This window comes from Panicum virgatum, chromosome 3K (genome assembly GCF_016808335.1).
Source record: "Panicum virgatum strain AP13 chromosome 3K, P.virgatum_v5, whole genome shotgun sequence".
NCBI classification, from domain to species: Eukaryota; Viridiplantae; Streptophyta; class Magnoliopsida; order Poales; family Poaceae; genus Panicum; species Panicum virgatum.
The window spans coordinates 16,305,601-16,326,961 of record NC_053138.1 but is presented as its reverse complement, the minus strand read 5'-3'; the positions used below and the strand labels follow the sequence as shown (position 1 = coordinate 16,326,961).

Genomic DNA, 21,361 nt, shown 5'->3' with positions numbered 1-21,361 from the left:
TTTTGTTGACCCTTAGTTAATTTGTTATATTTATAGTTTATATTATTATAATAGAGAGAAAGCAAATCCAACATTTGTTTGTACTAGATTCAATATTTATTCAAAGTAGGTTAACATTTTAGACAATCTAGTCCAATATTTTACGTGAAATGTTGATCTTCTGAAGTGTAAATGTTGAAATAGGTTTTTGAAAATATTATTTAAAAAATAGAAATACACATATTGGATCTTATTTTATTGTACTAATTCTAAACAATATTATAGTTCAAATGGATTTCAAAAAGGATATATGATTTAGGAGAAAAGTTAGTTTGAAGTTTTGGAACCTGAGTAATAATAAGGTTTTAAATCGCCGGCTATGACGTTTAGCGGCAGAGCTGCTATTACAGCATTTAGCAGGCTATAGCCGGTTTTAGCGGACTAAATACCATAGCGACTGCCCTTTATAAAAATTATAGCGGTCTATAGCGGAAGTTATAGCTGGCTATTTAAAACCTCTAATAACTCACGACTCGCACCAGCTTCATCTAATCAAGAATGGCCACGTGTCCCAACTCAACACATGCACGTGCGCCTGCAAAACTGGTTGGCGTCCGCAGCCACTTCACGCTCCACGTGTCCACTGTCACATAGATTGCCCGAATCTTAAATTTTTTTTTGATAGCAAGTGACCTGCATTAAACCAGTGAACAAGTCCAGCACAGATACATGCACCTTCTAAAGGTGTGTACAGAAGGGACAGATGTCCATACCATCTTACACAAAAGTCCCTAGAAAACATAAAAATTACAATGAAGCCCATGGGAACTTTTGTGCTGCCTCGCCGTCCATCGCCATGGCGCACCTCCGCAAACGCCGAGACCTTCTGAGCCAGGGACAAACGACAAGCAAACCAGGACCGGAAGAAGCTTCATCGTCCAAAGGCTTTGACAAGAGCCGCAGAGAAAACGCACCGAGGAAGCACATCGGCCGGGGACACACCCCAAGCTTCTACGATCCAAGGCCAGTACCCGTCGCCGGCAAGGCAAGATCATCAGGCACCAGCCCCTCCACCACCCATCCACTGACCCATCTGCCATCCTTCTGCGACGCGCCGCCGCCAATAGCGTGCAACACAGGAATCCTGTACAAGAGACGTCCAAATCTGGAGCTCCAACTCGGTCACCTGATCCGGCGAACTCTAACCTCACGACCCCATCGTTGTCACCGGAGTAAGTGAAGACGAGGCAGAGAGAGGATCGAAGGACTTTATTCCACCATGGCCGCGCCGCCTCCACCCTGCGGACGCCGCCGGGAAGACGAACCCTACATCTAAAGAGACCTACCTTATGCCGCCGGACAGAGGCCAGCACGTTCCCTTCGCATCCGAGGCCCTCAAGGACCTCGGAGGCATAAGGGAACGGCCACCTCGCCGGCGGAAGGACCTCGCTCGACGGCCGCTTCCTTTTCGCTCTTGGTTGGAGACTGGAGGAGGTGGTGGGCCAAGGAGTTGGGAGTAGGTGTCCCGAATCTTAAATATTGGTGGATGTATAACTATACGAGTACTTTGCGCGTGCCTTGGCGCGCCCATACTTTTCACATTAGTTGAAAATAAGTTAAAGGAAAGTTACATTGGGATAAGATAAAAATGGAACATATATATGTGAATATATTAAAAAAATAGATACAAGATGGACATAGCAACATATTATTAGATTATTTTACACATGAATGGTATTTAGACATGGACTGTGAAAACTATTTACATTCTAACATGGATGATAAGTGCGTAGAGCACATGCAAACTATGATGGATGTAGGTAGATATGTTTTGGGTCTCCTGACAGTGACTGGTGGATAAAAGGTACGTGCAGCGTGATGCATGGCGAGGACGCGAGGTACATCTCTATCGTTGCGGCGATAACCATGAGTTTCCTACAATGATTTGTGTTTTAAAGAAGATAGTTATATGGTAGTAGGAGGCATGCAATTAAGGGTGTATAGTTTTTGTAAAAAAATCTATTTGGCATTTGCAGTAACTAAATCAATTGAATTGAAATGAATAGTAGAGCATAAGTAAGAAGAGTAGCATATAACAAGAATAGAAGAGATGAGAAGAATAGAAATGTAAAAAAAATGACAGGTCATCCTGATTTATCATAGCTAGGTAGCTTGTAGTATTTTAGTAGATAATAATTTAACTTCTCAGCGGTCGAATTATTGGAATTTGAATAAGACAAAGCGTAGCTATTATATATTCAGATCAGAATGTATACTAAGCTGAACTTAATACGACCGATGGTCTATATTAGTGAAAAGAGAAGAAAATATCAGTGTAGTTGACACGTAGGCTTATTACAAATATTGATTGATTATGAAATACAGTGGACTTAATTTTACATTTGGTGTTTTGCTCGAAAGCTTCTGCAACTGTATTTATTGGATCTTTAAAGAGTTATTATGTTTCTCTACTGTAAACAATTATGGCTAATTAGCATTTGATAAGAAACGATAGACAGTGAATACTAATTCTGTAGGCATTTATTTAATTCACTTGGAACTTTTTTTTTTTTGAAAAACATTACTTGGATCTTGATTGGATGAAGAATCATGTAGATGAGTAGTGTCTGTCATGGTAATACACGTCACACCATATTATTACAAAGTTCATTGTTTTGGATACCCTAAAATTGATTATTCACAGGTGGGTGGTAGTTTAGCATGGACAGGCATATATGTTTCATAATGTAGTAAATAAACTAAGTGAGCCTGCAACTGTTCATGGCCTTATGGGGAATGAAATAATTATTCCAGTTGGTAGTGCACATCAGAACTTCATGATCTGTGGATAGCTTTTTTAACTGTACATCAAAAGGAGAAAGAAAAATAATTAATTGGTTCAATCCATTGGCATTCTATAGCGCCCAAGTAGCAGCTGAACTTGAACAACACTCAGAATCTGCTCTACCCTGCTTCTCTCCTAAACAGCCTACATAAATGATGAAGATACCAGATGAGATCCTCAAATATACCTTTTCATTTACATTATTGCTGTACTGCATGCACATTGCGTATTGACAAAGCAAAATCTTTGTGAATGGAAAACTATAGTATAATTATGGGAATCAAAAGCATACTCAATTTGGTTCATATTTGTCATTAAGTCTGTAACAAATTTTGTGGCTTACCTGAAGTTTTTTTTTTGTAAATGTTAACTTTAAAAATTAAATGCTTGATGACCAGATAGAAAAAAACTGTTGGGACACAGAACTGTAACCTTCTACCAAGAGCAGACCCTGTGAAGTTTTAAATTTTGCTGACATGTTGGTAGATTTTCACCCAAATGCAGAAGTCATTGAAGCTTTTGGGGAGTGACCAGTGGCAATGGCAGCAGCACAGCAATTAGAATTAAACATCAACTATGGCTCCGACTTGAGAGTGACCTTCCAATGTAAGGTTGGTTACCTTGTAGAAATACATTCCAACTCTTTGCTGTACAATCTGCAGCGAGGTCTTTCAACTTCAAAAACACAGCAATTTTAGAATTGTAGTGTCATACTGGAATGAATGTTTGAAGTCAAGGTACATTACTGATTCAGTAACATTTCCATTCTACACCATCTCTTTCAGTTTCTTCGATCAAGAGATGGTCATGAGAACTACACAATACAAAATTAATAGACTCTCAGCCTCGATCCATTCTCATGGTGATGCTACTAATAGAAAAACAACTGAAATAGAATTTCACCTGCTTCGTAAAGACACAGCCATCATGTTGAACCTTCCCAAGAGTCCTGTTGAAGCAGACGGCATCCTGAATCTCACATTAGCAGCCAAGAGCCCTACAAGCGCAATATCTACAGACACACCGACCAAAAGATAAGCAGTGTACAACTCAAATCTGCCCAGAAATCATTCCCTCTCTTCTGTACCTTTGCAAATGTGGCGTAGCAAGGGTCAATTATAATCTGCACCGAAACCGAAACTCAAATTAGCAACTGCAGAACCGTAACTGAAGCCTCTCATACACGGAACGATTGGGAAATAACTGAACAATTGCAGCCACCTCTGTTCTAACTTTGAAGAGGAACGACGGGTCGGCAAGCATCCGGTTGCGGAGCATCAAGAAGGCACAGCACCCAGCGGCCACAACACAGACTGCGCAGATCAATATCGGAACGAATGAGAAAAAAGGCCACGATCACACCTTCCATCATATATATTCCCAACAATTCTACCTGCAGATCGAAGTAGCGGAACAGCAGGACTTCCCAGATGACACCGTCCTTGGCCGCCTCCACCATGTCGCCCGGGAGCGCAACGCCGCCGCCGTCGAAACCGAGCAGCGGGCCTCTTAGTCGTCATCATCCTTATCGTCCCCACCTCCGCCTCCATCCTTTCCTTAGCTCCCTCCGAGTCATCCCCGAGGTTCCCAGCGCCTGATCCGTCGCCGCCGCCGCCGCGCGCTCCTTGTGCGACTTCAGCTCCGGGAACGTGTTAGTGCAGGATTTCCCCTCCGCGTCGTTCCAGGCCTGGAACTGGCGGCCAAGATCACAACCGCCCCCAACGCCGCTGGTCCAACGGCTCTGTAGTGGGCCGACGAGGGAGGCAAGCGGGGGCAGGGCCGGCGCGCTCACGAGGAAGGCGATGCGGCAGCGAGGCGCACCGACGGCTGCGCCTTGGGACGGGGTGGAGCAGTAGTCGAGAGACGGTCCGACGGAGCGCGGCGGCGGCGGGCGGAGGTAGTCGCCGGGAGCCCTCTGCGGCAGAGAAATCGAGCGGGTGAATGCTCAAGCTCATACGAGCCGTGGAGGGGAAGGCGAAGGTGTAGCAGAAGTGAGGCTCATCGGAAGCAACGAATTTCGACGGCGGCCGGCGAGGGGGAGGAGGCTGTGGCGGCGGCAATGGAGATGGGAAAAACAAAAGGGGCTAGGTTTTGGGGAGGGCGGCTAGGGTCTTAAAGGAGGGCGAGCGGGAGACGAGCAGCCACCGTGACGGAGGAGCGCCGAGCCCCAGCCGCGTGCAGGAGCAAGGGACGGGCGGCCCTGCGCGGCCGGCAGGCCAGTGGGACTCGCGGCCATTGAAGGTGCTGATGGCAGTATCGGCCATGTCGTCGCCGCCGCCGCCACAATCCCCACGAACCAACGGCCGCCGCCGCCTTCACCTTTGCCATCCAAGAGGAGGAGGTCGAGCAGGGGAGGCGTGTTTTTTTTCCCTCAAGGCTCAAGCACGAGGCATGCCGGCGCCGCCACTGCAGCTACCCCGCCAAGGAGGCCGCCGCCTTTGCTTTGCCATCACCCTCGCCTAGGAGGTCGAGTAAAGGAGACGCTGGATGCTTCACGAAGCGAGATTTTTTCGCCAGCCTCACGAGATGGCGGCAGAAGGGCCATGAACCGCCGGATGCACATCACGCGGAGCACAGAATTTTCGCTATCGTGGACGAATGAGGTGCCGAGGAAGGGTGGGGCTTTAACATATAGAAATTTCTTCTGGAAGATGTATAGGAATTGGGGATGGGAAGCTGTGACATCGCACGGCCCACAGCGGCCCAGCAACCGTGGCATGGCCCAATTGCCATGTTGACTCTGCCTCTATATTTTAATGGTCCGCTTGTGTTATTGACAGGTGGGTCTTAGTCCATCATATTTGCGAATCGAACAACCCCCTTTGTCCACGACTCTAGCACGTAGATCTCTACAAATTAACACACTGACACCAATACGTATCTGATACTTATAACTATTTTGTTTGTAGCAACACATATGCATAATTACATAGTTATTATAATAAAATTTTAAAGTACATCAATATAAAATTCTAAATTCTAAATATATTATTTATGTTATTATCTATATAAAAATACTAACCATAATGTGGGTGTCACCATATATTCATATATAACAGAAGAGATAAGAATACCAATTTTTATGTTGTTCAAATAGCTCAAACAAAATGTTCAATTAAATACATAACATATGTGGAGGTGTGATGCAAAGTGAGAAAAATTATTAGTAATTAAACCTATCGCATTTATTACAATTACATAATGATAAATATGTATTTTTACAATACTAAATTAGAATATTTAATTAGTTAAAAAATTGAGATAGATAATTATTAGATATCTCTAACTAACCCGTGTGGGAGCACTAGTTCATAGACTAGTAGCCCCTAAATCACACCCTCCAAATACTAAATGAGGTTGGTTTTCAAATTTGCTTCAACTTCAGCAACAACCCTTAATTCTAATTTGTAATGGAGTGCTTCCTAGAGACTCTCTAGGAATGAACAGTGGAGGATGGAATTTAGTGGCCTCCCCAGAGTCTAGTAAGGAGTCTGCTGGAGTGCAATTTTTTTTTGAACCCTCTAATTTTGAGATAGGCAGAGGGTCTATCCGGCTCCACCGAGAATCCTCGATGCGTGGTACTAGGGCTCTCGTTTGGCATAGCTTCAGCTTCTCCTGAAATAGCTTCTAAAGCAGCTTCGCTGGTGAAGCTGAAGCTATTTTAAAAAGTGTCTGGCAAAACAGCTTATTTCTATTTTTCTTGAATGGATTGAAGACGTCAAATGACCTATATGCCCCTAGCTATATGACTTGTTTGTTCAGCTGAATTGTATCTTTGCACTCAATTTACAATTTTAGTTCATGTAAAATAAATAAATAAATAGAAATATTGGTTAACTAATAATTAGTGCCTTGTTATATTAGTGGAGTAAGTTTTATAAAATAAGCCATAAACCATACAGCAAAGCACACAAGCTCATGATCGTCTAGAAATCGGCATCTCTGTTGCCAACAAAATCAATACTATAAGCACCAAAACAAAGCTACACATTCCATCCCAACTCAAGTACACTGGCCATTCCATTTACATTGTACACATTCTATTTTGACATTATATATAATGTATCATACGACACACACTTGAACTTAGCAAATTAGTAGCAGGAGAGATTTTTCTTGCCTTGTTTCGGTAAGGTCAATGTCGACGGTTGCAGGGGTAGCAGGAACTGTCGCCGCCGGCCTAGGCGTGCGGCCACCGCGTCCCCCTCGTCGGCGAACAGGGGCTCCTCTAACGGCCACCCTTTCTTCTCCCTGCATCTCCCATGCCTCACTTCTCTGGTTCCCGGCCACCGTCGACGCTGGAGCCGATGCTGCAGTCAACACGCTGGATAGCCAATCCGGCCCGAGAGCCTCCGCTGCCCCCAACTCCCAAGTAGAGCTCGCCCACGATGGATCCGCCGGTTTCCCCAGCCGGACTGGCCTCTCTGCGCGTGGACACCGGAGGGGATTTATCTCTAGGCGCTGCTTGTTTTGCGAGGAAAAACAGGGAGAAGAACAGAGCCGACGGGGCTTGGCGCTGGGTGCCCAAGGAAGAGATAAGACAGTGGCAGTTTGGCCGTAAATAGTTGGAGGACAAACGAACACCTACTCACATGGGCCTGCCGGAGAAGCATGTCGAAGCCAGGATTCCGAGCTTCACCTCCCCAGTTCATTTTGGAGGGTGCTTCACCGTCAGCTTCCAGCAAGAAGCTGTTGCAAAAAAAAAAGGGCGTTTGGATAGCTTCGGCTGAAGCTGTTTATGCAGCTCTTGGCAAAACTATGCCAAACGAGGCCTAAACCCACGTCATCAGCTGCTGCTAGCCTTCCTCTCATCTCCCAGTCTATTGCGGTGGGCCCCGAGTTAGTTTTTTTTAGAAATAGGGTTTAGCCATGATGAGATTGTTTTTTATTTACTTGCTTTGTGGATGTTGATTTATAGCTTAAAAAAATAGAGATTCTCATTGGGTTCTTAGTTGTGGAGTGGATAGAGATTTAGCATCACAATTTAGTAATTTACACTCATCTAGCATAGAGCTTCAGTTGCTTCAATTTGCTTATCTCGGTAGTGAGGTACTGTTTGTTAAGCATTTGCATTTATACAAAAGTTGTGCGGGATTTATAACTATACGTACCTGTTGGTAGGTATTTTTCTCATGCCGAATTTTATTCATAGCTACTAATCCTGTGAGGTAGCTACTATCAAATTTAGGAAAATATGATTTTTGGGCATGCTTTTTTTGTATACAAGATATGAGATATTTTTGCATGTTTTTTAATCAAGGTGACATTTTTGGCCGAGGTAAACTATTCTACTTATTTTTTTCTTTGTATATGCCTAGCAATGCTATAAACAATGAGATATTAAAATATATATTAAACTATGTGGGAGAGATGTCAAATAAAAAATTTATACTATTACATGTACTAGTCTATTAACCCATGCTCCCGCACGGGCTAGTTAGAGATATATAATAATTATCTATCTCACGCTCTCTTTAACCAATTAAATATTTTAATCCAGTACTGCAAAAATATATATTTATCATTATATAATTGTAATAAATGTGATAGGTTTAGTTACTAATAATTTTCTCACTTTGCGTCACACCTCCATATATGTTTGATATGTGTTTAATTGAACACTTTGTTTGAGCTTCGTGAACAACATGAAAATTGGTATTCTTATCTCTTCTCTTGTCACTACTACAGAACAGCCTTTTAGTCCCGGTTGCCAATAGCCTTTGGTACCGGTTTTCCAACCGGGATTGAGCATCCGGAGCTAATGTGTTTGTCCATTTGTCCCGGCAGCTCACGACCCGGGACCAATGTTATTTTTCTGAAATAAAAAAAAGCATCCGCAGGTCTGACCTCACCCACCGCTCGCCCACATTCGCCGGCTCCCGCTTTTCCAAATCTTTTATTCTCAATCACAAAATCATTCACTAAACCAAACACAATCGGAATACACAAACAAATCATTCATGTAATCTATCTCAAATCATTCACATAATTTCAATCCCAGAATCGTTGAAGGAAAAAGAAAAGAAAACAAACAAATAAATCTCAAAGCCCGCCGCTCGCTGCAGCCCAGTGCCGGCGCCGCTGCTCGGCGCGGCCCCTCGCCGCTGCCGCTGCCGCCGGGCCCTGTGCCACCGCGTCCCAGTGCCGCGGCTGCTGCTCGCCAACGCGTCCCAGTGCCGCGGGCGCCGCTCGCCGCGGTCCCGCGCCGCCGCCTCCCAGTGCAGCGGCCGCCGCTTGCCGGGCCCCGCGCCGCCGCCACCGCCGCTTGCTCTGCTCCTGGCCAGCACAACACAAAGACATCAGGCATTAGAGGAAGAAAGGAGCTAGAGGGAGAGGGAGAGGAGAGGAAAGAGGAAAGAGGATAAGGGAGAAATGAGAGGACGGGAGAGACGATGGAGAGAAGATAGATAAGTATAGATGGGATGGGAGGCGACGGGAAAAGAAAAAAAATGTGCATGCCAGTCTTTAGTCCCGGTTCTTGATTCCGCCCGGAACTAATGTGCTCGTTTTACTCCCGGCAGTATTTTCAACCGGGACCATTCAGCCGAGGAATCTTTTGTCCCGGTTGGAACCACCAACCGGGACAAAAAGATTTTGCACCCCCTGCTGCTTGGCTACCCATTTGGACCCGGGACTAAAGCATTCATTGGTCCCGGGTCCAACGACGGCCAGGACAAATGAGGAGGATCAAAGGCATGTTCTGTAGTAGTGTGTACATAAATATATGGTGACAAACACCTTATGGTTAGTATTTATATTTATATAAATAATAATATAAATAATATATTATAATGATAGGAATAGTAATTTAGAATTTTATATTGATGCGCTTTAAGATTTTGTTATAATAACATAACTTTGTTTCAGATTTGGGGTTGATTTAACTTTTATTATCTTTTTATTGGATAATATATATGAAAATTTAGGAGCCATTTGATATTATTTTATAATGGCATAAGTGGGTAATTTACATGAAGATTAGGGGGTTATTTTAGATTATTTTTTATAATGGTAGAGGTGGGTAATTTAGATACATGTTTAGGGGGGTTACTTTAGTCTATTTTCACAATGACAAAGGTGGGTAATTTATTAAAAAAGATAACAGATCCAATGGTTATTATGATTAGAGTTGCCGAATTGATGGCCAGATGTTTCTGATTTTTGTGAGAATTTGTAGGATTTCTCTATTTTTTTAAACTGTCCACCTGGGATCTTAGGTGGCTTCACTGGAGGCTTTAAAATGAGCATCCAATTAGTAATAGTAAGATTCTATAAATATAACACATGTGATCAATAGTTTTTTTAAAACACGTGCAGCACGTGCTTCTATGCTAGTTACATGTATAATCTTTGAAGTTTACATTCTTACAAAGACACTTTTGAAAATAAGGAAATTACAACTCGGTCCTTGCACCTTGCACGTGATTCACGGTCATCCTCGCGCGCCGGCGATTGGAGTAGCCTGCAGCTTAAAACCGATCTCCTTCCGATGATGAAATATCACAGTTATTGATTGCCACCAAGATTAGTATATCAAGAACGTCGACATAGCATAGAAAGGTTGAAACGTCCTTGCTGAAGATGGCTCTCCGCCATCACCACGCTGGAAGGCCACAGACCTAGCGGCTCAAGATCCACCAAGAGCTCCTAATCGCCGGAATACAGCGCAACCTAAAGGGTAATTCAACCACCAAAACAGGTGGGAATTAAAGACCAACCCGATCTCTCAGTAGCAAGTTGGTAGACAATCTTCCTCCCGCCTCCAGCAGCCTTCTCGGTAGTTGCAAGGCCAGCGGCGCCGTGGATGGCATGGACACAACATGCGTAGAGAAGAACAGCGGATTCGACCGAGGAGTCAGTTTGTTCCCTCGTCTTGCCTTTGGGCCGGCCATCCCAGCGATGCGTTCGCCAGAATCCTTCGGCCCATCGAAGGCCGGTGCCGCCGCGGCGTGCCGGCTTGTGCGCCTGGCGCTCGGCAGGCACGGGCAAAGGAACGTGCGGGAGGGGACGGACCACTCGCACCACCAACAGTGGCCTGTGGCCGGACCGGGCGGGATCACGGCCGGGCGGCACGGGGCACCCACCGCCCACCAGAGCCGGCCGGACCCCGGCCACCCGACGCCAGTAGGCCACCACCAGCAACACCCAAGCCCCGGTGCCCTCCACGCGCGCGCGTGCGCCCTCGCGCTCGGGGCGGCGGAAGGGGAGGGGGACCCGCCCGCGCGACGCCGCACGCGCCGCTCGCCGTGTCGCGCGCCGGGCCGGCAGCGCGGGGCCGCGGACGTGGACCGCGGTTGAGTGCCCAATGATTGGGCTTATTCTACTCCGCTCACCTCGCGAGCACCGCCTTCTCCCCCTCCCACTCCGCCGGTGCGCCGCCGAATCCCTCCGCCGCGCCGCGCCCCGGCCATCCTATCCTATTCCAGCACGCCGTCGCCACGCGTGGCCCCCCGGGCCGGCCTCTAGATTTCCCTTCCATCTTTCCTTGGCTTCCAAGAGAGAATTAACGAAGCAAAAGGCAGTTACGTGCTCCTGACGTATGTCGAGCGTGAGCGACAGGAGCATGCACGCTCGCCCGCCCACCCGCCCGTACGCGCTGGCCGCTCATTCGCCGCCGCAACGGTCGACGACGTTCGCCGGCGCGAAAAAAAAGCGGCAGGGAGTTGATTTTTCGAACGTTTGCTTCACGTCGGCGCGCGCTGGCCGCTTTAATTAGCATGCAGAGACGAGCTCTGCCCTGGTGATGGCCGGGAGGCGTTGGGCGGGCGTGGCAGACAGGTATGATGGGCTCCTTTCGGTGAACAGATTTGCCGATCACGAGTTGAGCTGAAAAAAAGGCACTCAGTAATCTACACTGCTGTCATCGCGCTGCGTATTTTTCTACCTTATCCGCTCCGTTGTTTTTTCACATTTCAATTCAAAGACTTCCGTGTGACAGACAGTAGTTGTTGTTTTTCCCCTTTCAGTCTTCGTTGACACTTTGCGGACGTGAACGTTGAATTGTTTTGCTCGCGCATCAGTGTGTACCGGCCTAGTTACAAAAAGACCCGGCAGAATGAATCACATTTTGCTCTCGGAGGTACAGCATTTCCTTTACAGCCACGCTTCTCCCGGGAAGAAAACAAAAGAACAAGAGGAGAACACCAGACACAAGCGAACAAAAGGAGGGAGATGCTCTGCTTTGCTTTGCTGGGCTACACGGCCGCACAGCACCACTTCGCGTGCACATTCCCGGCCACCAAACGAAGAGAAAAAAAGGGTGTTGGGTAAAGGAAGCCTTCCCTTTCGTTTTATGCTCGTTGCCAGCTGAAAAATCAAGCTTCCTTTCCCCTCCTCCTCCTCCTCCTCCTGTGTCATGCAGCCATGCTCATGCATGCATGCATGCATCCTAAAGTTGATCACCAACCCGGAATGACCAGAGAACAGATGTACACGCTGGCAGCCTCACAAGGGCCAGTGCATGCCCGCCGGCAATGCCCAGCAGCCCGGCAGCACTAGCACCAGCCAATGCAAGCGGCCAGCCTTCAGAGTCTCGAAAGAGATCAGACTGTGTTTGTGAGAGAGAAGAGAATCTTTTTTTTTTTTAACTTAAAGAAGAGAATCTATCAAATTTGAGTATTTGACCACCGGCAGAAGCTTTTCTGTCGTCTGATAGGGACTGCTCCTTCGGTCCTGCTACTGCTGCAGAACTCCATATGTGATGGTCCATGTTTATGAATGCGGCTTAACCAGGAGTAGTTCAAAAGGACGCGTTTACTGTTACCACCAGTTCATGCATTACTGCATGTCGATCTGCCTGAGATGCGCGCATAGATTCTCAAACTCACAACGGCAGCGGTTGGGATTATTGTTTTCTTTTTGACAAAAACATGCAATTGTGTGTTGTCCTTTTCATTTTCTTTCTGACGAACAGCAGCAGTATTGTATTGGACATGATGAGCACCTTGATGAAGCTCACCGCAGCGCAGAGGCCTGATCAGACCTTTCTTCGTCTTGTTTCGGAAGCAAGCCAGCAACTGTGGATCATGGCTTCGTCCACGGCGAGCCCATTGTTTTTCTCGCCCCTCGAGACCTGCGAAGAAGCACTACCACACGCACCAACACTCACCATCCATTTGAGGCGTCTCCTGTCCATGGCGCCATTGCATGAAAGTCATCAAAACTGCCTGTAAACAAGCCTCGCCCTTCTCTTCTAACATGGGGAGAATCCTATTCTACACCAGCAGGCCGCTTTTGGGGAAAATCGTTAACAAAGCAAAGGAAGGTTATAAAGTTGCATAAGACTGGGACCATTCCTCTGACAACGTTAACACGCATGTTACCTCTACTTTGCATGCTGGGAATGGGTAGAGAGAGAAAGAGAATGAGAGAGAGTAGAGTACTGACAGTGAGAGGAGAGAGAAAGGGAGTGAACCTTCCATGGCCGATTAAGCGAGGTGCTAGTCCTAAGTGCAGCGCACATGAGAAGTGCGGTTAAGCTGAGGCCTAATCCCCCTTTAACAAACCCTAAACCCTACTACTCCGACAGATGGAAGCTGCACCATTGACAGGCCAATGGGTTATCCTTTAATGAAGTGATCCTTGTCTGCACGAAAGTGAATCGTCATGAGATACTTATTTGTTTGCTTCATACTCATGCATGCAGCTAGTCTTATAGCTCGGCAGGTAAGTTCGCCATCTTGTTAATTAGGTCGAGTGACCCATTCACATCCATAAAGTAACATATCAAGCATGAAGCATTTACAGAAGTAGTGGACCACAAGCAACTCTCACATTTATCTGCATCTGCATGGATTTTTCTTTCCAGAGAAGTAGCTATCAACTTTTGTTGTGCCGAAGTGTCGAAAAGAAAAATGTGTGAGCTAAAAACTCATCCAAACTATTCCAAAGTACCGACCAAAATTACGAACCTTCAAGAGTGCATCAATGAATCAGCTAATTTTGATCTGTTCAGTATTGGTGTTCTTCGGCTAGAGATCTCAGAACTGCACTGACAGTGACCTGTAAGAATAAACATACATGTTGTATCCATGCATCTTTTCCGATGTATAAAATTCAGTCCATGCATTCTGCCGGTTCAATTCTTTGACCAAGTTTGCCCGATAATCATAGGGACTTTTCTGGCCGCAATTATACCGTTTCCTCATTCTTCAATCATTTTGATCACAAGGACACAAAAGTATATTTCCCTTTAGCACCAGAAAAGCGAAGAGGGAGGAGGAGGACTAGAGCAGGCAGCTCGACAAGGCAGTCAACAGAAAGCCCATTCCACCCCTTTCCTCCCTCCATGTAAGGTCCATTTCTCCCTGCACCAACAACAGGCGCACACATGCCTCGTGGCCCAGCACTTCAGTGGCAGTAATCAGTACGCTGCTCGCTGCACATTGGAGAGAAAAGGGAAAAGAAAAATCACCAACACAACACGCTCCGTTCAGATTCAGTTTACTAGTGTGTGGGTCCCCCCCTCTTGTTTACCGCCTCCAACACGCCTCGAAAGGCGTGCAAGTGCGTTTTGGCGTTCCCCACAAACATGCTTCCCATTCTCTGTGCTCCCACGATGCCACGGCCCATTGTCAAACCAATCGCTTTCTCTCCCCTCCAGCCCTCGGCCCTCGCAGCCATCAGCCATGTGAGGGGCCTTTGTATATAAGCACCACTCTGTTCTTCAGTCTCTTGGCTTCCTTCCCTTGCCTTGCCCTGCTCTCTATCTCTCTCTCTCTCCTGCAAGCCGCCAAGCCTCCAGTCCTCCCTTCCAGTAAAGCTCACTCTCTGGAAGACACAGCCAGCAGCTAGCCCTTCTTGCTTCCCCTCGCCGTCCCCTTGTCGGAATGGAGTTCAGGGCGAGCTCTAGAAGGAGTACCTGGCCAATGTGCGGCGACAGAGGGAAGGAGCCGGACGGAAGGCCGCACAGATAGGGGAGAAGGGTGCGCGCCTTGGGCTCCCACTGCCGGCTGGGCCTCGTGCTCGCTCGACCCGCGAGCTGAGCATGGGGAGGAAGACGACGCAGATGGTGTGAGCTTCGTGGGGAATTGAGGCTTGATGGTCCGAGATATATATATCTCCTAGGTATCTTAACTAGCAGCTACTACTAATCTAGCTTTCCTAGCTACATCATTTTTCCCTCCTCTTTTTTTTTCTCTCTCTTTGCCCTCTTCTCCTCTGCTCTGCTTTCTGCTATTCTGAGAGGATGCGGTGTTCTTGGCTAGGTGCGTGCTTGCAATGCCAGGAGATCTCAATGGTCCTCTAAAGCGATGTAATAATAATATTGGTAGAGGCAGTGCCAAGTTGGGAATGCAGTGACTGCATTTTGTGATGCCTTGTAGTCTCTGTGATTTTGCATTGTGTTCCCTGCTGGTAGGAACTTTCAGGAAATGCCAGCAGGTACTCGTATATACTACATGTTGGTCTCCTCTCTTGATGCGAGTACATCAGCGGGAAAACGCAGTGCGCTTGGTCGGTATCTCTTTCGAATTCAATATTCAGAAGCGTTTTTTTATTTGGTCCTGCAATGCAAACAGTCTGTGAATTAGATGCGGGAGTAGAAGCAAGTGCCGAACATACAGCGGGTAGTTGGGTATAAAAGCGCTAGATTCTCGAGTCTGCTAGATTTCTTTTCACATGGTAAAGCTCAGAAGCAATGTTGTACTTTGTTTGCTTTGGAAACCTGAACGCTGAGAGTGTAATGTTGGTCTTGTTGCAATGCATAATGAACTGGGTTATTTTGTCCCTGTAAATTGGAAAAAAAAAACTCAGAAGCAAACGCAGTGAAGCACTTTTATCACTCTTCTGGACGGAAACGTGCTTCATTTTCTCTATGTATCGAAGAAATGGTGTGCACATACTCCGAGAAGCTTTACATGTTCTCAATTGTTGTTGTTTTTGTGTATTTCACCTTCTCTATTATTAATACATAGACAAAAAGAAGGCCACAGTATGTTGCAAAACAGTTCCGCTCCCTGCTTTCTTTTGCTGGTAAAACTTGGTCGGCCATGTCAAATGCGTCCCTGCAATTTCAGCCACCGAAAAAAAAGGAGAACCCTTCATTTTTACTCTTGTGCCCAAAGCCGCAGCAAAGCCGTCAGAGCAGTTTTCAGGATTCTGAATCCTACGATCGATGCGCGCCTACTGCTAGTCTGCTACGGTGCTACTCCAGCAAGCAGTGCGTGTACCGGCGGCAATCCGTCTGGTCGCAGATGCGCATGCATCAATTCAAAGGCGACCGCGGCGCGTCCGGCGTCCATCCTCCCCCTCTGTTTCTCTTCCCGTGTTCCCTTCGATGCTTGATGCCATGGAGGCCTCAGGCGGTCAGGCCTAGACAAGACCTTCGCCCTGTTTGGTTCCACCTATCGTAAAAGAGAATTTTGTATGTATAAAATATTAAACAAAATTTATTTGCAAAAAAATATTCACGGATAAGCGTAACTTTTTGCAATGAATCTAATGACGGTAATCAATCGATGATTGACTACAGTCATGCTACAAGAACTAACCTCTAATCATGCGTCAAAGGCTTCATTAGATTCGTCTCGCGAAGTAGAGCAAGGTTGTGAAGTTAGTTTTGTAAATTACCTTTATTTAATACCCCTAATTATATATTATCTTATTATTTTGCCAACAAACGGAGCCTCCACGTTCACTCTCAAGACCTAAAAATTTTCACATTAATCGAAGAAAAATTAAAAAATAAAAATTACCCACCACTGTCATTACGATAAAAATTAGTCTAACATAACTCTGTGCCTAATTAAAAATCACCCACTAATATCATTATGAAAAATTAAATATAAAATATCATTTAACTATGTATCAGTTACAAGTATATACTATTAATAAAAACTAAAACTAACAACAATCAATCAAAATAAAATAAAAATAAAAATAATTATCTGCATAATATTATTAAAGCTTAACAAATTAAATTGTTATTATAGGTAGATCATAGTTGAATTGTTTTAATCAACAATAAGACATAATTTACGATAATGAGCAGGATGATGCATGGTAAAAATAATAGTATAACCTTTAAGTAAGGATACAACGATATATAAATTTTTTAATTTTCAATACTAGCCGCGTAAATGCGCAGACTATACATTTGGTCAAAATTTGCGATACTTCCTATCGAAACAGGGCCCTCGGCAGCAGCGGCGCAGAGCAGACCACGCTAGGCAAGGCGGCGGCAGGCAGGACAGGGGCCGCCCCGGCGCGCCCGGGGAGGCAAGTGGCGAGGTGAGAGCATGGCTTATGATTCCGCCCGCTAGCCGGCGAAATAAAGCTCCAGCGTGGCTCGGAGCTGCGTCGGGAGCTGCGCAGCAGCACATGCAACCAATCGAAAGGAATTCTGCAGCGCCCGCAGCGAATAGGATCGCTGTTCGCCGGCTTCCAGCCGGCGTCTCGCCACACGCCCGCTGAGCATTCTCTCTCCTCTTCTCACTCCGCCAGCACGGATTCAGCCGGCTTGCCGGTCGCTATAATACTTGCTCTGAGGCGACGGCGACGGCGACGGCGCCATGCTCTAGGGCAGCAGAGCAGTAGCGCTGGGTGCCTGGGTTACTGTGGCTGCGTCGCCGCGCTTTGTCGTCGCCTCCTCCGAACCCTGGCGGTTAATGGCTGCTTCAGGGAATATTCAGCGGCTGCGTAGGGGCGGGCCTGCCTGCCTGCCTGCTCGTCCATGCATGCATGCGACGCCCGTGCTCCGATCCCCCTCATCCTGCTGCCGCTGCCGCTGCCGCTTTACGCTTTTGCTTTTAATCGCTGTGACAGCACTACGCCCGCCTCGCTGTCGCCGCCGCTGGACCTGCCGGACCAGTGCCGGTGGCCTCGCCCCCTCGCCTCGGGCTGGGACTGGGACGGATGCACTGGAGACGACGGACGGAAGCAGCAGCCAGCAGCCGCAGCCGCAGCCGCCGTTCCCGCTCGTCCTGTGTTGTTATCTTGTCTGGCCTGTCGCCGTGTCTGCCGCCTCGCCTTGTGCCCGTGCCCGTGCCCGCGCTCACAGAGAAAAAAAAAAACCTAACTCCTATCTCTTGGCAGCTAAGTTGATACCCTCGAGACCAGGAGAAACGTTGGTTGGATGGATTGGGATTTGGGAATTTGGGATTGCTCTCATCTTCACGGATGATTGGCGTGGCGCTCGCCTTGCGCGGCCGGCCGGCAGCGGAGTGCTGGGCCGGGGCGACATGCGAGCGATGCGCGGCGATGGAGGGGGACGACTGACGCTTGACACCACTAACTCACGGAGCGACGGCCACGCAGTAGGGTCCCCGGCCTCGCCCCTGCCGCGGCAGCAGGCTCTTCTTCGTGCTCTGATCCGCGCGTCACATATGCTCGCACGGCGCTACCCGACAATCCTCCACGGAGGGCGACGGGCGGGCAGGCGTGTTGTTTGGCAGTATCCTGGCGTGGCGACGCCGATACGGTGCGCGCTGACGAGACTGACGGATCCTGAAGAATACTGCTCCACCATGCTCCTCGCTTCTTCCAGCTCTCTCTCTCTCTCTGCACTTTGGTTCGTTTTGAATTTCCTTTTTCTCCAGCAATGTAGTTGTGTTTAGTTCACGGAAAATTTTGGATTTTGATTCTGTATCACATTTCGTTGTTACTTGACAAATAATATCTAATTATGAACTAATTAGACTTAAAAGATTCATCTCGTGCTAATCAGTTAGACTGTATAATTAGTTATTTTTTCAACTATATTTAATGATCCATGAATGTATATAAAAATTCGATGTGACGGATACTATAGAAAAATTTTTGGGAACTAAACAGGGCTACTGTTTGGTTCGTTTATGAAGCTTGACACAGAGTATTTGCTAGTAATTGCTATTTGCTACGCCTGAATCAAGCAGAGCATTCCATGCACGGTGTGCGTTGGTGGCTGGCAGGCTGGCAGGGTACATCGTTTCTGCCGCCGTCTGGCGCCGCATGGTCTGGTCCTGTCCAAGTCCAATACTGCGCCCGCTCCAGGTACGGGCCTTGCCGCCGCTTCCGGGACAAAGTGCGTACTAGTAGCAAGCTAGCCGGACTGGCCCTGTTCTGCGGTTCTGCCCCGAGCGCGCACTGTACAGTGTATCCCGGCCGGAAAGATCGTGCGTGCATGCCGTGCATGGCGCGCAGCTCTGAGCAGAGTCAACGGTTTACACGGGCAGGGCAGGGCTTCAATGCGGGAGCAGGAAGGATCGCTGGATCGGTGCCGGTGCCGGTGCCGGTGCCGGAGCAAATGCGCAGCAGGGCTCGGGCTGCGGCTGCAGCTGCCGGTGCCGGTGCCGGATGGCTGGCTGCCGTCTCCGCCGCGCCAGCAACCTGCGCCCCCAGCAGGCGCAGCGTCCGTGAAACGTGGACTTCGTTCATCAAGATCAACTTGATCCAGCGAAGCTGCCTCACGGTCACGGAACGGACACGGGACACACGCCTTGCTTTAAAATTTTACCGGGTACTCGGTACTCCAGCTCAGCTCGACGCAGTATATGTACACCCAAATGGCAAATGTTCAGCGCTTGGAACGGACGGGGTAAACCTGGGCGCTTGGCCGCTTGCCGTGATGCTTTGCTGCCAAAAGCGGGCGCCGTACACTGCGGTGCGTGAGTACGTTAAAAAAGCGTAGGAAAAGGGCAGAGGGCACCGCCCCTGAGGCAGCGGCAGCAGCAGCCGGCATGGATGGGACGCGGGCGTCAGTGGCTGGCATGGCAGCGCGGACAAGACGTGTGATCCGCGAGATGCTGCTGGCCGCCCCTCACGGTCGCACGCTCGCAGCGGCGTTATTTTAAGGTGCGCCGCGCGACGGGACGGGACGGACGGGGGCGGGGACCGTGCCGTGCCCCTGCCGCCGCAGCGCGGGCCGGCACACCGCACACCACACCAGACGCGCGCGTGCGGCGTGGAGCCTGCTCGGTTCTGGCTGCCCTGCGCAGCTGCGCTGCGTCGTCGCAGTGTTGAGGGGCCGGCACGCGGGCGGTGGTCCGCGGCCGCCGGTCGGGGCGAGCCTGTCTCGTACGGCGAGAGGCCGCTGCGGGTTAGCCGGGCGTTGCCGGCACGTTAACCGGTCATGGACGGCAGTAGACCACGATTCGCTGGGAAACATGCCCGTTGCATGGTCGCATTGCCGCTCAATTGAGCTTCAGGCAATCTGGGCATCTGGAAGCCGGTGGGTAGCAGCACATTACATGATCTATCGACTCGGTGATTGGAAAACAACTTTAACGATTATGTGATACAACAATCAACCAAGTCGTTGTAGTATAGTGGTGAGTATTCCCGCCTGTCACGCGGGTGACCCGGGTTCGATCCCCGGCAACGGCGATAATTTTTGTATTTTTTGACCCTTTATTATATTTGGTGCAATTTGGAAAAGGCTTCTGTGCTACTAATTGGGCCTAACCGAGGACAGCGTACCGGAATGGGCTGGGCTGGCTTTTGATAAGCATAGTAGGCTACAATACTGCGCAACCGTCCACACTTTCTTCTCGTCGTGTTCCTTTCCTTTTTCCATGTTCTGTGTTGTTGTTGCAAAGGCACTCTGTTAAAATGGTTTAACCTGAACGCCCCCATGACATTTCTGCTCTCTGTCGCTTGGGTTTGACCATGTCTGGTAAAATAAGAAAATGGCCGCTGCTAATTGCTGGGCATCCCAATAGGTAGTTAATTAGACATTTATAAGAGTTCCAATCTCATTAGATAATATATCACATATGTTAAGCTGATAAGAAATGAAATGAATCCCAGCGTAACTGAATCAGTCCATCATATACCCTGCAAACGGAAATGAACCCCCTTCCCCTTAATAAATGGTTTCGCGATACTATGCAGGAATTAAACTATACTCTCTCTCCATTTCAGATTATAAAGCATAAAGTTTTATTTACTTATCTACATAAGTCTATAATTCACCGACCCAACATGTCTAGTGACGTCGTAATTTTCAGGAAATTGTGAAATTAAAATCACCACCGGGAAACAATTTTAGGCCTTGTTTAGTTCCCCTCAAAATTCCAAAACTTTACAAGATTCCCCGTCACATCGAATGTTTTAACACATGCATGAAGTATTAAATGTAGCTAAACAAAATAACTAATTATACAGTTTGTTTATAATTTGTGAGACGAATTTTTTGAGCCTAGTTAACTCATAGTGGGACAATAATTATCAAATACAAATAAAAATATTACAGTATTTTACATCTAAAATTTTATGCATCTAAACAAGACCTAAGTCTCCGCGCTCAATCTGCTTCTTCACAGATCTGTGAGATTGCCAAAAATCCTACTTCTACTTCGGGTTCGGGACGCATTTAATGTGTATGATGATAGAACAGTGCCCCGGGGTGCCAGGTCATTTTTGGACAACTGTCACTGCGTTCGGCGGGCTGGAGCTGGAGGCCGGAACTGGAGTGGTGTGAGAGAAAAATACTGTTACCTGGCTGGTGGCTGGAGGCTGGAGCTAGAGCGATGTGAGAGAGAAAAACTGTAGCGCTGGAGGGCTGGAGACCAGCCGAACGCAGTGTGTGTATCCTTCCTGCCTTTTTGTATAGTGCGCTGC

The 21,361-nt window shown here is 47.6% G+C and overlaps 1 non-coding gene and 1 pseudogene across 1 annotated transcript; one reads left to right on the top strand and one right to left on the bottom strand.

Annotated features, from left to right (window-relative positions):
- Positions 1 to 2,540: 2,540 nt before the first annotated feature.
- On the bottom strand, positions 2,541 to 4,467 carry LOC120697898 (annotated as a pseudogene).
- A 15,586-nt stretch (positions 4,468 to 20,053) lies between these two features.
- On the top strand, positions 20,054 to 20,125 carry TRNAD-GUC. The gene has a single exon. It is a non-coding gene; the product is annotated as a tRNA-Asp (tRNA).
- Positions 20,126 to 21,361: the final 1,236 nt, after the last annotated feature.